Source organism: Alligator mississippiensis, chromosome 4 (assembly GCF_030867095.1).
Source record: "Alligator mississippiensis isolate rAllMis1 chromosome 4, rAllMis1, whole genome shotgun sequence".
Lineage (NCBI taxonomy): Eukaryota > Metazoa > Chordata > Crocodylia > Alligatoridae > Alligator > Alligator mississippiensis.
The window spans coordinates 168,723,440-168,748,224 of record NC_081827.1 but is presented as its reverse complement, the minus strand read 5'-3'; the positions used below and the strand labels follow the sequence as shown (position 1 = coordinate 168,748,224).

General features: G+C 41.6%; 1 protein-coding gene and 1 long non-coding RNA gene across 2 annotated transcripts in view; one reads left to right on the top strand and one right to left on the bottom strand.

Moving 5' to 3' along the window:
- Positions 1–1,274: 1,274 nt before the first annotated feature.
- Positions 1,275–4,372, bottom strand: LOC109281981 (uncharacterized). Its single transcript, XR_002088833.2, has 3 exons — positions 3,717–4,372; positions 2,231–2,369; positions 1,275–1,513 (listed from the first exon to the last, which is right to left on the bottom strand). It is a non-coding gene; the product is annotated as an uncharacterized LOC109281981 (long non-coding RNA).
- A 157-nt stretch (positions 4,373–4,529) lies between these two features.
- The window catches only part of ZNF652 (zinc finger protein 652), a 58,164-nt gene continuing 37,908 nt past the window's right edge, over positions 4,530–24,785 (top strand). Inside the window, exon 1 of the mRNA XM_059727046.1 lies at positions 4,530–4,897. The gene's annotated coding sequence lies outside the window, so the exon portion shown is untranslated. The remainder of the gene's footprint in view (positions 4,898–24,785) is intronic.

The following is a 24,785-nucleotide window of genomic DNA, read 5'->3' as shown; positions in this document are numbered from 1 at the left end:
TTCAGTGAAAATCAGGTATGGGAGCCAGTCTTTCCTCCCCTGAGAGGACTTGCATTCTAATCAGGTCCGTATTAACAAAGGGTCTAATATCAGAAACAGAGACCATAGAACTCCCATGGAAGTCAATAGGAGCCATAGGTGCCTCTTATAAGGGGACTACCAAAGTGACCTGGGCAAAAACAAGGGATGGGTCTGAAGCTAGAGACCAGTGGGTCAAGAAACCAGATCACAAAACCCCTTGCACCCCTGCTGCCAGTCTCAGAGAGGAAGCCAGAGATGAAGGAACACATGGGATGAATTCTTCTTTCAGACACTAGGGACAGTGCCTCCTGACACCGACAGGGCACCAGAGGGGAACACGGTCACCTGTTGTCCTCATTCTGTGGAGAGATGTCCAGCTAGCTCATTTACTGTCACACTGGCATCTTTCACCAGGATGAAAAATGCACTGAATAAGGTTGTTTTGCCCCCAGTGCCTCTTGGACCAGAGATCTGGCAGAAACACTGATGGAAAAGGGAAGAACCACAGACCCCCTTTCCTCCCCGCCCAAAAAAAGGATTGCTGCTTGGTGCCAAGAGATGGGGAAGAGGAATCAATGGCTTGCACAAGTGAAGGTTTAAAAAATCTGATCTCCCTAGGAGCAGAGATTTCAAATCTCATCAACATCACCTCCATCCTTCTTTCCCACGAAACTAACAAATCCAGGAAACAAAAGTCTCGTTACTCACAGCCGCCTGAGTCATCCTGCTCTCTAAGAGCCTCCCAAAAGTTATTTCATTTATGCTGTAATTGTGGAGCACACATTGAATTCAATGACAAGAGAGCTTATTCAGACAGGTGGCTATTACTCTTGCTGAGAGGCAACCACCCCCTCACTTGAGCCACCTATGATTGCAAGAAGCTGCATTTGGTTGAGATGTGTCTGCATTGATTCTTCTAGGCCTGTGTCCCCAGTTAGCTACAGCAACAGCTCCCCAGCTCTCCAACTGGCTGCAGATCAGCCTCAACAGAGATTAGAACAGCCTGGGGCCTGCTCTGAGCTGAGCCAGCTGGTAATAGCTCCCTAGGGGTTGTCAGAAGCAAAGTACATCTGCTATGCTTCTTTCCCATGCCACTATGTTGGGGGTTGCAAGGGTGAGGCAAGTCAACACACCTGACTTCTATGCCCATTTCCCCCACTGGGGCTCTCTGACTTGCCCTGCCCCTTTCTTTTAATCAGGAAGATTTTAGATTGTTTCTGCTCTCACCCTGCAAGAAGAGTCTGACTCAGATGTTAACCTTATACAAACTGTGAGCAGGTCAAATTTATTTGCAAGTAATTTACATACAGAAGGAGTTAGTTGAGGAACCTCAAAACCACAGTTTACAGACTCTTAGCTGCCAAAGAAGGTGGTGCAAGAAACAAACCGAAGGAAACAGGGAGGGGACAATCCAGGACCCATGTTGCTCTTTGCATGAGATGCAAGTCTCAGGGGAGGCAGAAGGGACAGTCCCTGGGTCATAACTCAGCAACTGTGGGAAGGCAAAGAAGAAAGTCCCAAATCACTAGAAATCAGCCAACGTTAGCTGGAGAACAGGGCTGAATCAGCAGCAACAGGAAAGAGGAATGCTGCAGGCTACTGTCTAATATCTTTATTAAGAATTTGGAACATGGGATTGAATGCACAGATAGCAAATTTGCAGATGACATCAGGCAGAGTAGAGTTGCAGACACTCTGGAGGGCAGGATTTAGGATTCAAAAAGACTTTGATAAGTTGGAGAAATGGTATGAAATCAATCAAATGAAATTTAATAAGGATACATGCAAAATCCTGTACTTTGGATGAAACAATCATATATATACAAAATAGAGACTGGGAAACAACCGGCTGGGCTGAAGTATTGCAGAAAAGGACCTGGGAGTAATAACAGACCACAAGCTGAACAGTGTGCCCACAGCACAACAGTAAAGGCCAACAGGACAGTGGGATGTATAAACACGAGTATCACTTGCAAATCAACTGGGATTATGGATTCTTATCCCATTACCTGGACTAGCTGTCAGCTGTCATGTGTTAACCGTCTTGATTATCTGAACTAATTACCCATCTTAGCAGCATTCCCTTCCTGTGTCCCTTTCCCTTCTATATATTTTTTTTCCTGCCAGTTCATTCATAGCATCTGATAAAGTAGACTGTAGCTTCTGAAAGCCCATGCCCCTTTGAACCAGTTAGTTTCTAACATGTTACCTTGCTCCATCTTCCATTAAGTCATGGGAAATTATTCTTCCACTCTCTCTGGGGTTGGCAAGGCCCAACCTGGAGTACTCTCTCCAGTCTAAGCCACTGCACTTCAGAGAGCAACCACAATGATTATTAGCCAGGGAATCTGAATTTACAAGGAGAGATTTGAAAAGCCATGATTATTTGGAGAAAACTGGGGGGGGTTAATTAATATTGAAATATTTATTCAAATATTGAAATGGTAGATATAGCGAGAATAGTGACAGACTCTTCTTTGTGACCACAGAGAACAGGACAAAGAGTAACAAGGAGTAACAGTTTTAAATTTTCTGTGCTATAATATAAGTTGGATATTAGAAAAAAAAACTTTCTTACTATGAAGGTGGTTAAGCACTAATGCAGGCTACCCAGGTAGGTTGTGGATTCACCCTCCTTGGAAGTACTTAAGAGCAGGTTACACAAACACTTGGGTTAGACAGGGATGGGTCCTGTCTCAAGCAAGGGTTTGGACTAGATCCCTTCCAACACTATTTTTTTTTTTTTTTTATAATATTCTCACTCTAGCCCTTCCTGCCACCACAATGAAACTCCTGCTCCTTCCACCCAGCACTTGCTCTGGAGCAAGAAAAGCAGTGTTTTTTGAGGCCATGAAGCAGTCTCCACAGCTTCTAGATGCAGTGCCGCTGGAGAGCAAAAGAACTAGACAGGATCTGGAAGAAAACAGCCTCATACCAGACAAGCCAAGAACCAGAGGTTAGAGAAGCAGTCAAGATTTCTAAGTTTTATTTTTAACAGACAGTGAATTGAGTAAATCATACAAGTTCCCCATGTCTCAGTTTTTGCTAAGGTTTACAAGGTTCCAGTGAGGTAGATAAATAATTTTGTGCCATTCATACTACTGTATGTTGCACTTTTACTGTACTTCCACCCCAAGATTTCAATGATTTTATAAACATCACTTTAGCCTCAAAACAAGCTGGCACAAGTCTACTATCATTATTTTACCAAGAGCAAAACTGAAGCCCAGAGAAGTTAAAGCAACCTGCCAAAGTCATACAGCAAGAGGCTGGTAGCTGTGAACAGATTACAGAAGTCTCGGCTCCTAATGTCTGCTGCTTTAAGCACGAGACTAATGGTTTTCAACCTTTTTAGACTCAAGGCAGCCCTCGGAAAATGCCAGCTCTTAGTTTTTGCTCATTTTTGGGTTATGGGAAAAACTAATAGAGCATTTTTTCTGTTGCACAGAACTCAGAAAGTGCACAGCTGTTAGAATGGTTTTGACACCATGGATTCCTATTTGAAATCTCTGGGTTTATCTTGTGAATGATGTGTAGGTGTTTGCACACCTGACAATACTAATATTGTGCAGCACCCTTAACAGGATCTCACAGCACTCTCCCTGGCCACAAACCACTTCAAATGCTGTAGCAGGAAAAACACCTAGTGCAGAGGTGGGGCAGTCCCTGAGCTTGTACTAATATCAAGCACTTACCTTCAAAGTGCATTACCCTGCACCATTCTGCCAGAACACAGGGTGCATCAACAGTATCCCCACTTCATGGATAGGAAGCCACTTATAAAAAGCTGAAAGGATTTGTCTAGTGCCATCAGCAGATCAGCAGCAGAGCTAAAGGAAAGCTCTTAGCTTCCAGCCCTTTGATCCGGCCAGCTTTCCTTCCACCTGTATGTTCACGCTCCGTCCCTTCCCCTTCCAGGTTCTGCAACACAACAAGCCTTTGACTTGAACAAGAAAATAGGGCAGCATTGGCATCATGCTACAGACTTAATCTTTCACACCACCTGCCAAGAAGCCAGCAGGCAGGTGGGTTAGTACTAACTTAAACCTCCACACTTAAACCATGAATGACCCACCCAGGGGCTGGCCAGCTTTTACTCGGAGCCAAGACAACAAGTGTGGACTTAGGTTAGCCACCGCACTGCTGCAGCTCACCCAGCCCCACTGACCGGAAGGAAAGCCAGCTCTCCCTGGCACTACAGAAGGGAACTGAGGCAGGCTGGGGATCACTCGCACCTCAGCCCCTTGCCCGAGCTAGACGGGGCTGAGCAAGGAAGGAGACGACAGCAGCACAGAGCCCGCTGCTCACACCTTGCCACCTGTGCCCGCCCCCTCACGCATGCGCACCTGCACGCCTCACCTGAGCCCTGCCGGCCTTCGCCAACTTCACCCGGCGGCCAACCACCGGCCCGCTCCACCGCGCATGCGCCGCCTCCATCCTTTCCTCCCCCAGCCCCCACCCCCCCACCGTTCCATCCCCACCCCTCCCCCCCGGTCCCTCCCTTCTAGCCTATGGGGCTGCGCGCGCGACAGGCCGAAAAGGCGGCGCGAGGCGCCTTGCGCGCCCCCTCTCCGCACCTCGCTCCCCTCCCCCGCCCCCTCCCCCCTCCCCTCCCCGCTCGCGCTCGCGCTCGAGCCGGAGTCGCGAGACTGGCTGCGGCGGCCACGTAGCGCTGCGGCGGCGGTTGGGGGGAGCGCGAGCCGCGTCCGGCGGCGGCGGCGGGGCCTGGGCCTGGGCCTGAGGCGGCGGCGGCTACTCGAGGGCCGCGGCGGCCGCGCGGAGGGAGGAAGGGAGGGCCCCGGCCGCCCTCCCCCCGCCCCCCCGCCCGCCCGGCATGGACGGCGGCGGCGGCGGCGCCTCGGAGCGGCTCGGCCTGGTGAGTGCGAGCGGGAGCGCGGCCGCCCCCCGCGGCCTGGGGCAGCGCTAGGCCCGGCCTGCGCGGGCGGGGGGCGGCCGGGGCTGTCAGGGGTTGCGTGTCCTGCTGCTGTGCGAGGTGAAACCACCCCCTCCTTCTCTCCCTCCCCATTATGTGTCTCGGGAGCTGCCTTGGGGGTGCGGATGGTGCCGCCGCCGTCCTGCCTCTCTCCCTTCGCGCCTTACCTGTGCGAGCCGGTGCCCGGGGGGCGAGGCACATCCGTGCCGAGGGGATGTCTGTGCGTCTCTGCTCCGCGGGGTCTGCTTTCCAGAGGGTGACCTGAGCCTTATTGTCCTGGGGATGGCAACTGGCACACGCTTTGTTGACAGCGGTGCCTGCGCTGGCGGTGCAGCGGGAGAGTGGTGCGGGCGTGTGTGGGTCTCGGCCCGCTGACTACAGGAGATGCTCTAACGTGCAAGCGTGTGAGGTTTGCAAAGGATGGGCTGATGCACCTTGATTTGTCAGGGCTTGGACTGCCTGTGTCGGGATTATCAATGGAGAGGTTAGCTTTGTGTGCTCAGGGTCGAGGTCCGTATCCCAGGTGTGTGTGAACTTGAATATGTGTCAGGTTGGGGTGGGATCATAGAGCCCATCATGGGAAAAGGACTGTGAGGTTTGGGGAGCTCATGTAGAAAGTGCTGTATTTTTATGTCCTTTTACTGGCTGACTTTTTGTAAACAAATAATTCCTTTCTGCTTCGAACATCTCATGTGGTTCTAGTCTTCATCTTGGTACCCTGTTTCTAGAGCCGTTTCCTTCTTTTTGCTGCTCCTCACGGGTGCTCTCTCTCTTTGTCCATTTGTGCAGTTTAATCAAATATTTACTATGCTCTTGGTACTGTATGAAAAAAGGAAGAATCCAATTCCTGCCTGAGGCAGTTTACAGTCAAACTTGGATGGTGACAAGGCAGTACAGATACAGAATACATTTACATTCTAAGCGAGAAGTGATGTAGATAACGAAAGAAAGAAGTTTCAAAGGTTTTTTGGAAGAACTATACCATTGATATGATGAAGTGTGAAATAACGGAGATAGGTTTATGGGCATTTATAATTAAGCAGTTAAATGCAGTAGCTGGAAGAAGGGGAGCTGTTAGAAAATACTTAATTTTTTGGATCTTATAATAACTGTTCTAGCAATTTGAACTAGTCCAGCTATCAACTTCAGCACTGACTTGAAAAAATAACCTGAGGTCTGACACATTAGTGAAGATGATTCCAAGGAAAAATAAATCTGCAGCATAAAGCAGTTTTAATAATGTTTTATAAAGAGGACCCAAGTCATGTAGATATTTCAGATATTACTTCAGTTGCATTTTTAGGCTACTGTTCACCTGTTTTAAATGGCCTTCTGAAGTAAGTAGCAGTGTTTTCTGATTTGATACTGGTGGGGAAAAATACATCATCTAATATCTTTTGTGATTGTACATTCTCTGTGCCAGGTTCTCTGCTTCAGCAACATTAGCTAGATTTTAAGGACAATCTCTCAATTTCTTTCTACTAATGCAGGGTGTCTGGAGAATCTGCTTTTGTTGCATCAGCTTCAGTGTGTGAGAAATGTGAAAATACCAGACTGTAATTGGAAATGAGCCTTTGTACCTAAAAGTGCAAAAATTTGTGTGCATATCAAATATTTATAGGGAATTCTTTCTGTTGAAAGATTTGTAAATATACTTTGTTATGAGTTGCCCTATTTAGAGCAAGAAGAGCTTGCGTAGAAAGAGCTAGTACACGCATCTAAACTGGATAGACTTTAATAAACAATATGTCTTTCATCCTTAATGTCATCTTTTATATATGAATGTCTAATTGAAGAGTAGCGTGTGGATGGTACATTTACGAGAGAGGAACACAAATATTTAAGGTGATTCCAAAACCGCACGTCATAATGGCCTACCTTTTATATGGTGCCATATAACATGCCTATACACAAGAAAGCATGTAGGTAATGTTTATGGCAATCTACTACTTTGGCCTAATGTTACAAAACTGTTTCTAAATGATTTACCTACCTGGTTAAATTCCCACAGCACAGAACAGCTGATTGTATAATGTGTTCTGTTGTGAGAACAGATGTCTTCCTGCAGGACTCAGAAATTGACTTTTTTCCTGGAAGAGAGAGTAGGGAAAAAAAACCTAACTTTTTTTTTAAATAATGCAATTTGTATTTAAAGCGCATTCAGAAATGTTGACTTGTTTGTTTACATATTGCTAGTTGTCTGCTACCCTCCCTGCTTCAGTAATCTTCCATTGATAATGCAGATGTTTTGTGTCTTTAATTAACTTTCTAACTGTTAAATGTCCAGTTTTACATAGAGATTTTGCCAAAAGTTTCACAGTGAGAGTGTTCCCCTCTACTGAAAGCTAAGACTAGAGCATCACTAAGATTCTTACTATAAGAGCACGGCTTCAAATGTTGAAGTCATTGATTCTCAACCAGGGTCCCTTGCTATCCCTACAGGGTTGCTGCAGGATTGATGTAATGTTAGCATTGTGAGATGTGCAAGTGTGAGTCATAACATAAACCCAATGATGAAATAAGAATCCATAGCATGAAAAAGAAATCTCACCTGTTGTGGTATTTCTTGAGTTCTTTGCAATAGAAAAATAGCTGTATTAATATTCCATAGTCACAACATGAATGAAAATGAAGAGCTGGCATTTTTGGAAGAGTGCCTTGAGCCTAACAAGGAGTTCCTTGAGGCTAAAAAGGTTGAGAACCACTGGTTTAAGTAGATATACTGTGCTATATTTGCAGCTAATACAGCCATAACAATATATTGAAATTCCACAATCAAGAAAACTGAAGTATTTCAACCAAACTAAACTACAAGCCCTGGACAAAAAATATTATAAAATCAATGTGACTTGCATTCCAAAATTTTTACTTGGGTTCTTTGAGAGAGCCGGTATAGTGTTAGGTGCCTAAATATGGGCCTAGAAATATAACTTGAGGCTCGTCTTATTGAAAATGCTGGGTTATCAGTACGAGACAGCTCACAGCAATGTTATTTAGATTTTTGATACAATAACAACATTTCAGTTTTGCATTGCAGTGGCAGTTTTTTTAAACTTCTACGGCTTTGATTAAACAAATATTGGGCTCCCAAACTATTACAACACATGTGACTTTTAGGTAGGTAAGTTAATGAGAATAAAGTTACATACCTCTTTTTAGCCCTTAAGGTGTTCAGACCTTGATTTTAAAGATCTTGGTTTTATGCTTACAGCAGTCTTGTCAAAGTCAAATGCACATTATCTGTATTTGCGATTAAAATGAAAATATAATTTGGTTCGTAATGAAATGTAACCTAAACTTGCATTAGCCTGAGCTTTCCAAGTAAATTTATGAAGCCTTAGAAAAATTAAATGATCTTAAATTGAAGATTTAAATTGCTCCCCCCACCTCTCTTCCACCCCAGAAAACAATTGCACAGGGAGTGAAACTCTTGAGGTAGCTGTGGTGCCAGCAGCTCAAACTCATTAGTACAAACAGCTTGCATTAGTTTCCTTGACACTTTCAGACACCCTTCCCTGAGGAGGTTTCAGGCCAATAGTTTTCACTCAGGAGAAGTACTTGGTTTTAAGCCATGCGAAGCAACAGCCAAAACTTATGCAGTGTTTCTGCAGCTCGTTTGCACTTTTACTTCTAAATTTCCAAATTTTATTCTTTAAACATGAAAGTGCTGTTAGAAATGGAATATATGAAACAAGTTTGTCAGTAGGAGGTTGGGCTTGCTTTTTATGTTAAAATGCAGTAAATAAATAATTAGAATAAAGTACTTTGTGAACAATGTATATCCAAGACTTCTGATTGTTCACCCCAAAAAATCTAAACAATCAACTGCTTTGCATTATGCACGCAAGTCCTTTGTGCTGAATGTTTGAGAGGCTGCCAAGTAGTACTTTTAAAAAATTTGATACAGTCCTTTAGAATTGAAGATGACTGCTATACTTTTCTTGACAAGGAGATTTAAGGTCTTGCATTAACAGTATTGGGATCCTTGCTGACAGCTGTGATGAAACCTGTCAAGCAGTCTTATCAGTTTTGTTTCTTCCCAAATGCTGAATCTTTCTTTTGGCTAGAAATCTTTCTGGAAAAATATCTGCTGTAGTCAAGAGAGAGGAAGAATACAGAGAAAGGTGTGATCAAGTAGGCTAAAGTAGTACAGATTGTTCGTAATTTTACACAAGCTGTCATTTTATACTTAAAAATGTATGTGCTAGTCGTCATTGACCTGCATACCTTCATTGAATGTCACACACACAAAGTTGCAAATATTTGACTTGGAGTATAGCTGAATCTTGCAGGTGCATAGAGCTTGCAGGAATTTTGCTGGTGCTATGGCTGGCTAATATTGATGTTGTAGACAATAAAAACCTGCTCCAAGTCCTACAGTTAGGCGCAGGCAGTGCTTATTTAAGCCTGTTCAGTGGTTCAGTGCTCATGTGGTGAGATGGGTGCTGTAGCACAGATATAGTTTAACAAGAGTTGTGTCTGAAGTCAAATAACATGAGGTACCAAGTGTAAATGTTAGTGATTAACAAAGACGGCAAATTACTTGTTAAAATAAGCATAGATATTGCACACTTACTGTGTGTTAACCTGATTACCGATGTTTCTCAGTTCCTACAGAACTATTGTGTGTAGGGCATCTATTAAATAGGAAGTCAGCCAAAGACAAATGTTCTTGTGTAATCTATATTTAAAAATATCCAATTATATGAACTTTACTACTTGCATTTCTGACATTTTTCTATTTTTGTTTTATATTCCTTAAGAATTATACCATGTCACAAAATAAAAACCAGCTATCCTTGGTTCCAGTTAGTTCCTCGGGCTCTTCTATTTTTGTAAAAGTGCAGTAACGATTCACTTAGTGAAGGAATCTTACTGTGTTAGTCTGATATTGTAGCTGTGATGGTTCAGGAATTGTGAGAGGTAAGGATTTCTTAGGTTGATATCTTTTTATCAGGCCTACTACATAATTGGGATCGAGTTAGACAAGCTTTCAAATGTAAAACATAATTCAGCAGGTCTGAGGAAGGAAAGGCAGCACAGCATAGTAAAAAAGTTTGCTGGAGGGGAATTCTGGGTTAGCAGACAATTAGCAGAAGAAAGGAAGCTGATTACTGGGAGATCAGGATCTGTCAAAAGGAAGGAGGGTCAGTCTCACCTTTCTTGTGTGGGAAGAATTTAGGAATCGGGTAGTTTATAACGTGCCATAAAACCAATATCACTGTTAAGTCTATCCCAACTATACAGTTGGTCCAAAGGTATTGCCCAAAGAGAACCTTATCTCTTGTGATATTTGTTCTAGACATCCTTATGGCATCAGCATACTGTCATCCCTCTATTCCTTATGTTTTCTCTTTGTGGTAAAACCTGTCAACTCATCTCAGATTCCAAGAGATTTAGTCCAAGAAAGGATTTGTGCGTGGGTAATACATAGCTGGTTTCAGCACTATTTTCACAATGGAATGGCACCTGTAATACGCTAGACTTCTTATAATACAGCATTGTGATAGGATGCAGATCGTTGTTAATTACGTCTTTCTGGAGACTTGCTTTGGATGGGATTTGCATTCAGTGCTCACAATTTTCACTAAACTTGCATAATGAAAAGGCAAGCTATTGTGTATGGACCTGATTTCTGAAATTATAGACAAGGACAAAAATGCATTAACTCATCAGACCCCTATGTCTTGTAATAAAACAGTGACTGCTGTGTACCTCTAATTTGTTTTATTGAAAAGCATAGGTTCTAAAGCCTTCATCTAATAATACTTGCTAGTCCAAGGAACAAACCTGTCAGTCACTATGAAAAAAAACCTGACTATCTTAACCAGTGAAATTAATTCTGTTTGCTTATATAGCCCCTTCAGTCCAGTGATCTGATAAAAGCATTTTGTGAACAGTGCTTAACACAACACTGATGGAAAAACTGCAGATGTGCATTATCCTCATCTTGCACATAGGTGCACCAAGACACAGTGATGAGGAAAGTTGCCCAAGGTCATTGCATGTTAGTGAAATAATGGGGAATAGAACCCAGAAAGTTTGCTGTAACCATTATACCACTAGACAGATGATATATAGCTGTGTTTACACTAGCAAATGGCACAGGTCCAGCATCTGAAGGTTGTTATGAACTTTTGTAAATGGACAGTGTGCCTGCTGCATTAGCTTTATACCAGCCAGCGTAGCTGTTTGACATGTCCCCACAAAAATTGCCCTCCAATTGCTATAATATGCATGGTACATTGTGATGATCTGATTCATAATACTTGCTATACAAGTCTGTAGAGCCAAGATTTGTGTGAACTGTGGTTTGCTATTGCAGAGGTGCTGAAACAAACTTCTTTGAAATCACAGAAAATTGGAATTGGAAAGGACCTCAGGAGGTCATTTAGTTGAACTCCCTACTCAAAGCAGGACCATCCCCAACTAGATCTTCCCAGCCAAAGCATTATCTAGCTGGGTCTTAAAAACCTCCAAGGATGGAAACTCCACAACCTCTCTGGATAACCTGTTCCAGTGTTTTATTACCCTTCTAGTGAGAAAATTCTTCCTAATATCTAACCTAAACTTCCCTTGTTGCAACTTGAGACCATTGCTCCTTGTTCTGTCATCTCTCACCACTGACAACAGTTTAGTTCCATCCTTTTTCAAACCCCCCTTCAGGTAGTTGAAGGCTGCTATTAAATCCTCTCTGTCTTCTCTTCTGTAGACTAAATAAGCTCAGTTCCCTCAGCTTCTCCTCACAAGTCACATGCCCCAGTCCCCTCACCATTTTTGTTGCCCTCCACTGGATTCTCTCCAATTTGTCCATATCCTTTCTGTAGTATGGAGTCTAAAACTGAACACAGTACTCCAGATGTGGCCTCACAAATGCTGAATAAAGTGAAATAATCATTTCCCTTGACCTTCTGTCAGTACTTATACCAATGCAGCTCAGGATGCTGTAGCCTTCTTGGCAACAAGGGCACACTGTTGGCTCATTCAGCTTATTATCCATTGTAATCCCCAGGTCCTTGTCTGCAGACCTGCTGCCCAGCCAGTCAATCCCCAGCCTGTTCTGGTGCATGGGATTGGCTGTCCGAAGTTCAGAACTTTGCACTTGTCCTTGTGGAACCTCATGAGACTTCTTTTGGCACAATTCTCCAATTTGTCTAAGTCACTGAATCCTAGCCCTACCCTTCAGTGTAATTAACTACTCTCCCCAGCTTGGTCTCATCTGCAAACTTGCTGAGGGTGCACTCTGTGCCATCTTCCAGGTTGTTGATGAAGACCTTGAACGAAACCAGTCCCAGGACCGACCCCTGGTGCACTCCACTTGATCCCGGCTGCTAACTAGACTTCGAACCATTGATTACTACCCTCTGAGCTTGATGCTTCAGCCAGTTTTCTAACCACATTACAGTCCATTCATCCAGCCCATACTTCCTTATCTTACCTGTGAGAATGTTGCAGGAGAACGTCTCAAAAGCCATGCTAAAATCAAAGTACTGTACACCACATCCACTGATCTACCCGCATCCACAGAGCCAATCACCTTGTCATAGAAGGCAATGTGGTTGGTCAGGTATGACTTGCCCTTGGTGATTCCATGCTGACTATTCCTGATCACCACCTTCTCCTCTGGGCGCTTAGAAGTGGATTCCTTGAGGATCTGCTCCATGATTTTTCCAGGGACTGGGGTGCGGCTGACTGGTCTGTAGTTCCCTGGATCCTTCTTTTCCCCTTTCTTAAATATGGGCACTATGTTTGCCCTTTTCCAATCATCTGGGTCCTCTTCTGATTGCCATGATTTTTCAAAGATGGTGGCCAGTGGCTCTGCAGTCACATCAGCGAACTCCTTCAGCACCCTTGGGTCCATCCCATCTGGCCCCATGGATTTATATATGTCCAACTTTTCTAAATAGTCCCTAACCTGTCCTTTTGCCACTTTTGACTGCTTACCTCCTCCCCAAACTGTGCTGCCCAGTGCAGTAGTCTGGGAGCTGACCTTGCCTGTGAAGATTGAGGTGAAAAGGCATTGAGCACTTCAGCCTTTTCTGCATCCTCTGTCACTAGGTTGCCTCTCCCATTCAGTAAGCGACCCACATTTTTCCTGATCCTCCTCTTGCTACTGGCATACTTGTAGAAATCCTTCAGATCCCTTACTAGCTGCAACTCCAATTGCGTTGTGGCCTTCCTGACTTCATCCCTGCATGCCCGAGCAATGCAGTTCTACTCCTTCCTAGTTGTTTGTCCAAGTTTTCACTTTTTAATGTAATGTCAACTATATAACATTTTGCATGTATACAGTAATGTGTCTTGTCAAACTGAAGGATGCATTGAATAAATACACTTTTGTTTTTTGAAACAAGTAAAGCCTTACATTTGCATTGCACTTTGGGACATGAAACATGTGCATATATAAAGCTGCAGAAGCTATAGTAGCTCCAAACAAGAAAGACCTAAGAAACATAGGATTTACTGCACAACACGGTCATTAAAAGCTTGCAGGAGCATTGTGACATTGTATGAGGAGAAACAATGACAGTGGCACAGTTGCATATCAGCACATTCGGACCTTGTCAACACTAGACTACTAAAACTTCCCACCGTAGCTACAAAGACTACAACTCCATTGGTGATAACTCAAGCATAGATATGCGGCCCATCATGCTGCTTTAACCATCGTGCTAGCTAAAAGTGCTATATGACCAGTATTCAGAGAGATAATGGTTGCGAGGCTACCAACAGATTTAAACTAAAGCTTTAAGTTACGGCACTGTAGGATGCCTTTTAAGGGGGTTGTGCAATATTAGCACTGTTAGGTCTGCAGACATGTACATAGGTCCCAAGATAAAACCCAGAGATTTCAAACAGGAATTTGTAATGTCAAAAACATTCTGATCTGTTGTGATCTTTCTGAGTTCTTTGCAACAGATTTGCTCCATTATTTTCCCATAAGCAAGAAGTGAGTGAAAGCTGAGAGCTGCCGTTTTCTGAGGTCCCTTGAGTTTAAAAAGGCTGAGAACCCTTGTACTCTCAGCAATATAACTGCATAGAGCAGTTGAAGGGAATTTTACAGACGGGTCCAGGATCCCTGTGGGTAGGGTGTGCTCAGCCAGGCAAATGGGATGGGACTGCAGGTGGACAAAGCTTGACATCTGGGAGTGGGATATGCAGGTGGGTGGGCAAGGCCAGGGTCATGGGGCAGTGACCGTGCATGGCCAGGGCGGGGCCCCAGGGCATGGCCCCAGGGCACAGCCATAATCTGCTGCTTGCACATCCCTGTGACAGGTGCCGGTTCCATAGGCAGGGATTTGTGGGGAGCAGATCTTGGCTGTATCCAGGCCCCAGGCTGTCACCACCCTGTGATCCCGGCTCCGCCCCTGGCTGCCATTCCCCACATGCCTATATCCCCATCCTATCCATCCAGTTGAGCATGAGCGAAGTGGGTTCTGTGCTGGTCACCATGCCTGTTCCACCTCCCCCCAGTGGTGGGTGCAAGGCAGACTGGCAGTAACAGCCAGGCAGAGTGATCTGCTGCCATGCGGGCTGCTGGGAAGCCATCTCCGGTCACTCCACCACCCTTTTCCTACCACATGCCTGGGGGCAGCAAGACTGGCCCAGGCTGTACAGCCCCCCTGCCCCCTTCCTGGGCTGTACAGGGCTGAGGAACCCACCATGGGCTGGGTAGAATCCCTTAGTGGGCCAGATCTTGCCCAACCCTGCAGTATATGATAAACAAGGAAAAGATGGTATAGTTAAAAACTGCAGACAGCAGTTGCGTGCCTGTTGCAAGCCGTTGTGCATATGGGGTATGTTATAAGTTGGTTCCTGATTGCAAAGTTAAAATTATCTAGGTGCAGGGCCTGGCATTGCATAGCTCATGGGCCAGATCTGGGAGGCTTCAGTGGTAGTAGGAGGCGCTTTGCCTCACTGTTGTGCAGTAGGACTGCTGAGAGCTTTGCCCACTGCTTTCAAAACTTTGTTTCATTTTTGTGAAGAAGGATTTAATTGGCATCCCTTTCTGGCTTACCATGGTTATTAAAGACTTAACATGTACATTTTCAGTCGTAACTTTATTAGTATCATTCTCTATCTTCTTATTTATCTTACACCATTTCCAAAGTAGTAGTAGCTAAACTGAAAGAAGGCAGTTTTATTTTGGATTAAGAGTATTCAAATAAAATGTTATGCTGGTATAGTTACCTGTACATTTCCCTCTGTAGACAGTCCCTTCATTTTTATGCCTTCTAGTCCCCAACCGATCCGTTGCATGTACACACACGGCAGGAAGAAGAATCATTAACTTTGGAAATAAGAGTATATATCTTCTTAAAATACTTCCTCTCCTATTTTTTTTTAAATTTGCGTTTATAAGTAAAGTCATCATTGCCATCTGTTGAAATACGTGGGATTAGATGAACCACAAGAATTTCTGTTTCAAGCTCTTAAAGTTGGGCAGATAATGCTGCAATAGATGTACTTGAATTTTATTTTTTATAGTCATAATAATTGGTTTCTAACTTTAATGAAAATGTGAATCTAGAAAATGGCTGAGGTCACGTAATCAAAACTAATTATTTGAATCACCCTCATTTTAGAAAATGCTTTTTTGTTCTTTAAGGAAAGCAGCATTTTTATTTACTTTTGAAAGATATTTTTATCATGGTTTCCCTGTTAGGTTTGTGGAAAATAGATGTTCTGACATTTTTAAAGCCTTTTTTTGATCTCTTATTTTTTTGGATATTTGTAATCCTCTAAAGTAGGGGTGATCAAGATCTAGCCTGTGGGCCAAATCCAGCTTTTGGGGCTTATGGGTCTGGAAATTTGGCAGCAGGGGAGCAGTGAGTGGCATTGCTGCCCTACTGCCAAATCTCTGGATGCATGGAGAGCCCTGGATATCAGATCTGGCACTTGAGCAGTGTGCATGGTGCGGGAAAGGGCAGTGCTGGCCACTGGGACCCAATCCTGGCATGCGGGAAGGGGGAGTATCAGGCCCTAGGGCTTGATCCACCCACAGACATGGCCCGTGCCAGTTGTCTGGCCCTTGGGACAAAAAGTTGAGCACCCCTGCTCTGAAGTATTTATGTATTCATAACATTTTAAACTATTTGATATTAGAAACAATCTCTTTTGCCACATATAATGAAAGCATTAACTGTCAACATGATAAGAATATCAACATACTTTCTTTTCACTAACAGGAATTTTAAGCAAGTTACAGAATTATTTAGAAACTTAGAAATAAAGAGGAATGTGTAGTCATTGGAGGGTAGGGCAAGCTAGTGGGTAAAACATTTATTGTCACATATTTGAAGAAGTGTGGTGTTTGCGAATTATTGGGACTTATTTTGATAGCAATTAAAAACTGGAAAGAAACAGATAATTTGTTAAGATGGTTCTCTGCATAGCTAATTTTTGTTATTTCGGTCTTCAGAGGGTTTAATGCGCTACACTTCCCCCCTAATTCTAATTGTACAAAGTATGAAAGCTTGTTGATACTTTAAGATGAGCAGTTATTGTTTCTTTGACCTGAAGTTAAAGGTAGATGTAGGAAACAAGAAATTGAGTATGGTGGAGGTATAAAACACTTTTTTTTTTTAATGTAAACATCAAGTAATAAGAGTTTCTACTCCTCAAAAAGTAAAAAATAGTTTCTTCTAGTTTTTGAGGTTCACATTATTTAAGCATATATCTATGGAAAGAAAGAACAGATAAAATGTACACACAATCATTAGCACTGTGTTCTAGGCCTTCCAGCAGTTCAAAATTAAGTTTATTCAGGAGCAGCATTTGTTCACATGACAAGTCATAAATGACAAAGATCAATTGGTGATTATGCTATAAAAACAACTGAAAGAGAGAGACTTAAACTTGATAAAAAAGTTGCAGCCTTCTCTTACACTAGCAGCATTGTCTTCAGTGAAGCACAAAATAAGCATTTTAAACTATTAAAGTACTTGTTTTATTCATACATATAATTTTTACTTTGCAAGCCCACTGTTTGAAGGTGCAGTGAAGTGGTAATCAAAGAGATAGGAAGAAGTAAAGTACTAGCATTGATTTTTTTTGGTGCAGAATGGTAGTTTGAAAATTAGTAACACCATAGATGAATGCAAATCTTCATGCAAGAGAGAAATGTGTATGTACTTAATGCTGTTAATTCTATATCTGAAAAGGAGATCACTAAATGCTTTGTTCAGGTTTCTCAAGATTTGATTCAGAATAGAGAGAGAAGCATAAAAAAGAGGGTAGAATAGAGAGAAGTATGAAAAAGGAGATAGTTGCCATTTTCTTTTAAATAGCAACAAATGAGAACAGGACAATGAATGTTTCTGGTACAGATACTGTAAATTAACCCTCTAAAATGTGTAACACTTAACACAGACTTGAAGTGCATTGTAGAAACTCCAGAAACTTTTCCCAGTCACTAAATGGGTATGATGGATGGATGGTTAGTGAATTTAAAAAAAAGGAGGGGGAGAGAATCAATATACTTTCTTTTGGAGCTCTGCAGGAAAACTGCATTTTATGCTCTTGCCATAAGTGTTGAAATTTAAAGTGAAGAAGAGAAGGACTTTTGATCAAAACAGCAAATGCAACAAGGGATTCTGCAGAGGTGCACTAAACTCACAAAAGCAAATTGAAAGGCATTTCAGTGGGACTTGACAAATAGGATGGCACTACTGTCTCAGTAAGTTGGCTTGATCTAATTAATGTCAAAGAATTGGAACCATAAAAGAAAAAAAAAAAAGATATGGAGCCTCTTCAGTATTTTGTTCATATACTAGTAATTGGTTCTAAATACAGTTTGGGCCCAGAACAAGAAGACTGAAACAGAAATCCAATATAAATCCAAGGAAGTAAAAAACTCAAGACAGTAATAATAATTCTATCTCAGATAGTTCCATCAAATGATATAGCAGTACTTCTCAACTAGGGTGCCGAGATTCTTTCAGGGTGCCACAGGATGCCACAAAAATGTTAGCATTGTTAGATATGCAAACATGATTTATGACAGAAACCCACGTTTCAAGTAAGAACCCATAATGTTACAACCTTTCTCACCTGTTGGGGTCTGTCTTTGCAACAGAAAAATTGCTGTATAATTTTTCCATAGTAAAAAACTGAGTGAAAAATAAAAGCTGGCATTTTCTGAGGGGTCCCTTGAATCTATAAAGGTTGAGAACCTCTGTGATAGAATTGTGCAAGTAAAATACCAGTTCAGGCTAATAGAATTCAGAATATTGTGACAGTTTAGAAAACCTCCATTTCTGTCCAGTAAACTTAGCTTCTAGTCGGTGTATTTTAGCTCATTTAGTTTGGCTTGGTTGAAACTTCATAATAGGTTAGATAGATAAAAGCATCAAATTGTTAAATGCAATGTATATATACTTGCTTAAAGGCACATTCTAAAGACTGGTAGGTCTGATTAGATAGTAAAGGAATCTGCTTGTGTTTGTGAATTCCTATTTGTATTTAAATTGTATTTGTGAATGTCAGACTCAAATTGGTTGGTGGATTGCACCCTCTCTGGCCCTGGCAGACTGCACCCGCAGTGTTGCCAGAGCAGTCTGAGGTCCTGCTCTTGCTAGGGCTCTCCAAGCCACAGCGAGAAAGCCCTTCCACTGTGGCCAGAGCAACTGCAGTTGGGGGACAATAACCAGGAAGTTAATGTCATGTGTATGGATATATACATACAGGAGAGGGAGGGTGGGAAGGCAGTTGCATCCCCCATGAAATTCCTCTTCTCAGTAGCCAAGTGGAGTGGAGGCAGAATACTTCCAGGGCAGAGTCTGGAGGGGTGCAGTTGCATCCCCCTTTAATTCCTGCTCCACCCAAACTTTAAAACCAACAGCCTGGGAGGGGCAGCAGCATTTCTATTCAGGCAGTGCTGAGGGAGTCAATTGACTTCATGGCTCATTTATCTCTGGGATTCCTGTTAATCTCTCTCCACTCCACAGGTGTTAACAACCTTTTCTCTTTTTAATGGTCTTGATGTTTTGCTATTCAAATTATCCTTTCATCTGCAATTTTGCTGTTAGCCATTCCTCGTAATATCTCTCTTCCATTTCAAACTCTCACAGACTGTTTTTTAGCTTTAGCTGAAAACCTTAACTCGCATGTGGTAGTATAACTTAGGTGTAGAAATGACTGACAGGGAACTATTGGAGCCAGTGTAAAGATGCTCCAGAAGACTAGGTTTAGTTTTATGAATCTGAGATGCCCCATTTAACTATAAGGATTACAGAACTAATAATACAATATCTTTTGACTTCGCTTAGGTTTTGTTTGTTTTTTTTTTACTTTATATATGCTGTAGCAAAGTAGTGTGAATTCCTATACCGGTTTCCCTTGCTTTATGCTGTATGTACGTTCCTGGAAAACGGCGCATAACACAAATTCACATAAAGGAAACCCACTTTACAAAGTAACAAATAGGGATACATTCCAAGACCTCGACTGTACTGACTCCCAGATCCATTTCTACCACATCTGCAAGACGATCTTGGTACTCACTAACAACACACAGTACACACAAGCACAGGGCACTATCATAATGTGAATGGCAACTACAGAAACACATCGCAGACCATGAGTGAGGAGCGCAGTTCCACACAGGAGACTATTTTGGTGCATGTCACTCCCACAGTGCACTGCACAAAGCAGCTGACCACACCAATCGCATAAGAGAGAATTTATGTTGCATATAATTAATTTTTGGTATAAAAAGGATCATTGCATAAGAGTGAATTTGCACATACAAAGTTCGCATAAAGTGAGGGAAACCCGTAGTTATATTTATTGTTGCTTTGATCTTCAAATGACATATTAGTAAAGTCTCTTAGTTCTCTTTAACTGGTGAAGAATGTGTTGTGTAATGTCTGAGGTGCCACACTACCTGCCATCCCCCTTCTGAAAATCCTAAGTCTACCTTGGACACTGCTATGAAAGGGTGTCACCTCCAGGAGCCAGGTTAACCCCTCCTGCAGTTGCTACCAGATTTAAAGGTTTTTGATCTTTGCCACATAAAACAATGACAGATGCAGAGCCAGAGCCAGAGAAAAGTTAAACCTGGCTCTTGCTGCCTCCACTGTGCTCTGGACCTCCCTCTTACAAGATTGCTTGTATTGTGGACAGTCTCATGCCTCCCTGCTGTAGTTGCCACTGTTCATCTCTGTTGCCAAGATTCCTGTTACCACCAACCGTGGGCAAGGGTAAATTTATTGGAACTTCTGCATTGACATCTCGTGCAGTGTGAAGCTTAAGGGATGTGGACCTTCTGAGTGGATGGATCCTGCCCCCATTCCTCCATCCCCTCTTCCCCACCCAACACAGTGCCACTAGAGCTTTCTGCAGCCCTGGGAGAAGATAACTTTCTACATCTGACCTCTCACTTTCTAAGCTGTGGAGCACTTTTGGGGGGGGGGAAGAAACTTTTTTTTTTTAAATTGTAGAAGGCTTTTTTTTTTTTCCCCCCCCACTCATCCACAGAAATAATATTGACCAATATTTTTTCAAATAACTACCCTTGGGTAGAGATGAGTGGCTGAAAAAAACAGGTAGAATAGAGACATTTATACAACTTGACTATACCAGTCTTTCCCACTGTAACCAATGGAGTTATGTTTGTTATGATTGGTTAGTAAGCTGTCTTTGCAGTTGGTATCAAGTGTGCTCAAGTGTGGCACTTTTCACAAGTATCTTATTAGCTTTGCTTCCTGAGTGCAGTCCAAGTAGCTTAATTTAAATTTACAGGTTTTGGGTTTTTGTTTTTCTAAGTGACAAAAACTTATACATTCTGGCATTCTGTTGTTTTTTTTTTATAAACAGGAAAGTGCCAGATCTATTGCTGACTTAATAGACCATCTAGTGTACAAAGTCTATTATCTAGGACTTTGAATTAATGGAGACTTGCGCTAGATATTTGTGTAGATAGCAGTCTGATTCTGCATGCATTTCTAGACTTTGCACTTCAGAATATGAACCACAGTGGGCTAGAATTTACTTCAAGATTTTATGGTGGCTGTAGCCAAATTATCTTAACACACTGAGGTGTTATCTAAAAGTAAGACTAAAAGCAAAGAAAAACCAGCTGCCAGCATGTCAAAGACCAAGGGATAATGATACTGCCCAGTTCTTAAATGGCAAACTCTTACACATTTTTACTTAAGGAAAAAGTCCACAGAAGGTCCCAGATGCACAGTGGTGGAGACTTTCTTCACAGACTGGGAAGTAACCTCTAAAACTTATGGATGCTGTGTAAGAAGATATCCAGGTTTTTTATTATTTTGCTAGATTCTTGTTTTAGGTCACTATATCTTTTTCTGGAATTGGATGTGTTTAGTCTGCTTGACTTTTCACATTAGAATGTTAAATACTTGAGTAGGAAAATGGCCAGCTTCAAAGAGCAAATACATTGCCTGCTGAGTTGGCCAGATTTTTTGGGGGGTGGGGGTTGGTAGCGCTTTAGTTATGAAGCATGTAAAGGGCTCTGACTGAGTCTGCATAACTATTAACTAACAATAATTGCAATATTTTGGAATAGTCTAAAACTTAGCTTCTATGATGTGCTAAATTTAAAATATAAAAAGACAATTTTATTTGAAATGTGAATAGGAATATAACAGTATTGTATAATATGCTTATCAGACCAAAAGCAGCGTGGAGGTTTCACTTTCTCTTCTTTTGTTTGTGAATTTAGTGTGTTCTTGAAAGATCTGACGCTGCGGAGAATATTCTTTGTATTGAAGCGTCCTTCTCCTACCCTGTTAAATACACCTCAAGGACAATGTCTAGTTTAAGAGACTAGATCCCTCTTTGTTCTCAGTTGAGTTCTTTGCCTTCAAAATCCCTTGCAAAATCACTGGTTAGTGCCAATTCATGCCACTGTTGATGGTGATTTTCTTTACATATACATGTGCTAGCTTGGAATGGAATTTAGACTGATCCATTTGTGATGGAGATGGCCAAATGTGTAGCTTGCATTTCATTTAACCAGCATGCAAACCACAATGCCACAAAGCCTTTACACATTATCATCGTTTAGTATCTAACCTCTCGCGTGACTTGATGGGAAGGTCTGGTCATAAACACTGTAAGAGCTTTAAGAGAAAACACATTGCTAAAAACAGTTATCTCAGGTAATCAGAGTACATTCTCTTGAATTCTTTTATGATGAATGGTCTTGCAACAATGTACAGTGCTGGCAGATTTACACTAGAGTCTTAAAGTTTGTCAGATGCACATAGTAAACTATCTGATAATTATAACTGTTATTTTAAGTCTTATTTGTATTAATGTTTGCAGTATCTACAGGAAGTAAAGTGTTCAGAGTGTGGGTTTTTGGGGGTTTTTTTGTTGTTTTTTTAAGTTAACACATCTTGAATCAAACAGGTAACAGACTGTTAGTTGCACAGACCATCTTGCTCCATCCCCCTGCTACATCAACAGACTACAGATACGGCCAGCTTGGTTTAATATTCGTTATCTTGCTTGCGTGCAGAAATCCAAGGACAATCAGTACCCAGTGCATCTGGATCTTCCTGATGGTAGAAATTAGTGTACTGCTTCTTCTGTGATATTGGTTTGGTTTGGTTTGGTTTTGGTAGGGGGGGAGGGACTGGTTTTCATGTGTAAAATAGCTGAGATATTTACACTTATAAGTGAGTGACTAAGTTTCTGTGAAAGCACTTCATAATTATGAGTTGTATTGAAGAGGAACAGTATTATTATAACTTCATTACTACATACCGACATGACACAACTTGTATCAAAGTCTTTTCTACTAATTACAGTGAAAACTCTTGTATGTCATTCTTTCATTTCAGGTCAGTATGCTCCAAAATGACCAAATACATTGAAGCTTTGGTACTTTTTCATGTGCCCTGAAATTGAAATTTCAGTAAAATATTTCAATACAAAGGTGCTTAGAAGCAGAAACTAGGCAGTTTTTAATTAGCTTTTTTAATCAAACACTTCATAACTCTCAGAAAAGTGGCCTCATCACTTGAAGATTTCATAGTGCAGAACTGTAGTGAGAATTTATTAAGACTTCATTACTCTTACAAAAATGTACTGCAGCGCACTTATTAGTATGCTGGGTATTTTAATTAAGTCACCACTGTGAAATAAAAATGTCTTTTATTTTGCTTGTATTTTTATTGTGCTTGTTGGGTAACCATACTAATTCTTAAATTATCTAATTTAGTGGGTAACCCAACGATTAGCATGAATTAGGGAGTTTCTGTTATGTATACTGAAAATAACTAGTGATTTTTTTCAATCAGCGGGTCACAGTTCACAGGGGAATTCTGAAAGGTTTTGAAAAAAATTCATTGTGATCTAAATCAAAGAAAATCTTTCTTTTCAATTGCCTGCAGACTTGGCCCAAGGTTGAGTGATCCATCAGCTTCTCAGAACACTAGCACAAATAAATAATAAAGGCTTATTTTTGATTGATACTTTTTTTCCTCTTTTATATTAAATGAAAGGGGTTATGACTGCTTTCCTTTGAATCAGGGGTTGCTAATTTAGAATAGTTAGATATACTAGTCTGAATTTTGGATAACCTTTTAAAATACAATGCAAGTTTAAATGTAGTAAGGTAACCATCAAAGTTGTGGCTGACTAAGAAGAGAGGGTTTTTTTTCTAATTGGTTACAAATTTGGTGAGTTCAAAAGAGAGCAACTTGGTTGTTTGGCCATATTGTTCTGACTGGTATTATTATAATGTTTTACTTGGCTATTTATGTGGCTACATAGAATGTCTAATGAGCCCATAACACATGGATAAAAAACTAGGAAAACCATATGCCTGCTCTGATTGTGGTTACCTCCATAAATACTCGGCTCTTGTGGAATTGAGACACTATCTTAAAAAGTGCTGCACGTGCAGTGGTTCGCCACCTGTAAACTCTTTGCAAATCCAGTTGCCCCAGGATGCATAGCACCTGCTAATTGCTGCTATAACTGAAAGACTGAGACTTAACTGCTTCTGACTGTTAATGTACATACAGAGGTGGGATTGCCTTCAGTGGAACAAATGGAAAAGGAGTGGATTACCATGTTTTGTTTTGCAGGAAAAGAATCTTTTTCAAGCTGGAAGCTACTAAACAAACAGATAACTTTTCCTGTGTGGCATTTGATGTTATACACGCTGGCCAGTTTGCTTAAATGCTGAATCGAACTGAATATTATGTGACAAACATAGCTTAACTGCTTTTACTAAAAAAATATGTGCTGTCCATGCAGTTTGGGCAATTTCTTTTAAATTGAAACAGAAAAATCTTTTTCAGTCAGTCTGAACCATAATATCCTAAGGTAGCAAGAACTAAAAAAAAATTAATTCTTATATTACCATGCCAGCAGTGAAACTTCAAATAGGTCTGTTATTTAAGTCTCAGACAATGGATTCATACCTACAATCTGCATAAATATTTTGAAAGAAGGTTGCTTGTGTCAAGGATGACCTTACATGGTTTATCTACACTTGAAGAAAAATTTAAACTGCTAATTTTATAGATTGCATTATAAGGAAGGGTTGTAGATGATATTGGTTGTTGAAGGAAGCTGAATATGCAATTAATTTTTAATACCTGTATACTCTTGTTTGCATTACCATAGCATCTCAAAGCCCTAGTTGAGTATCAGGACCCCTTTGTGCTGGGTATTGTACAAAGAAACAGGTAAAAAGATGGTCTCTATCCCCAAGAGTTTATTAGTTTAGCATAAGAATGGACAAATTATAATTTGAGAGCCCTGGGCAGGTCCTGAAGGAATAGTGCAACACTGCACAGATTGACTCTGGAGCAAACACATTTTGAAAGTTTTGTGTTCTGTGGGT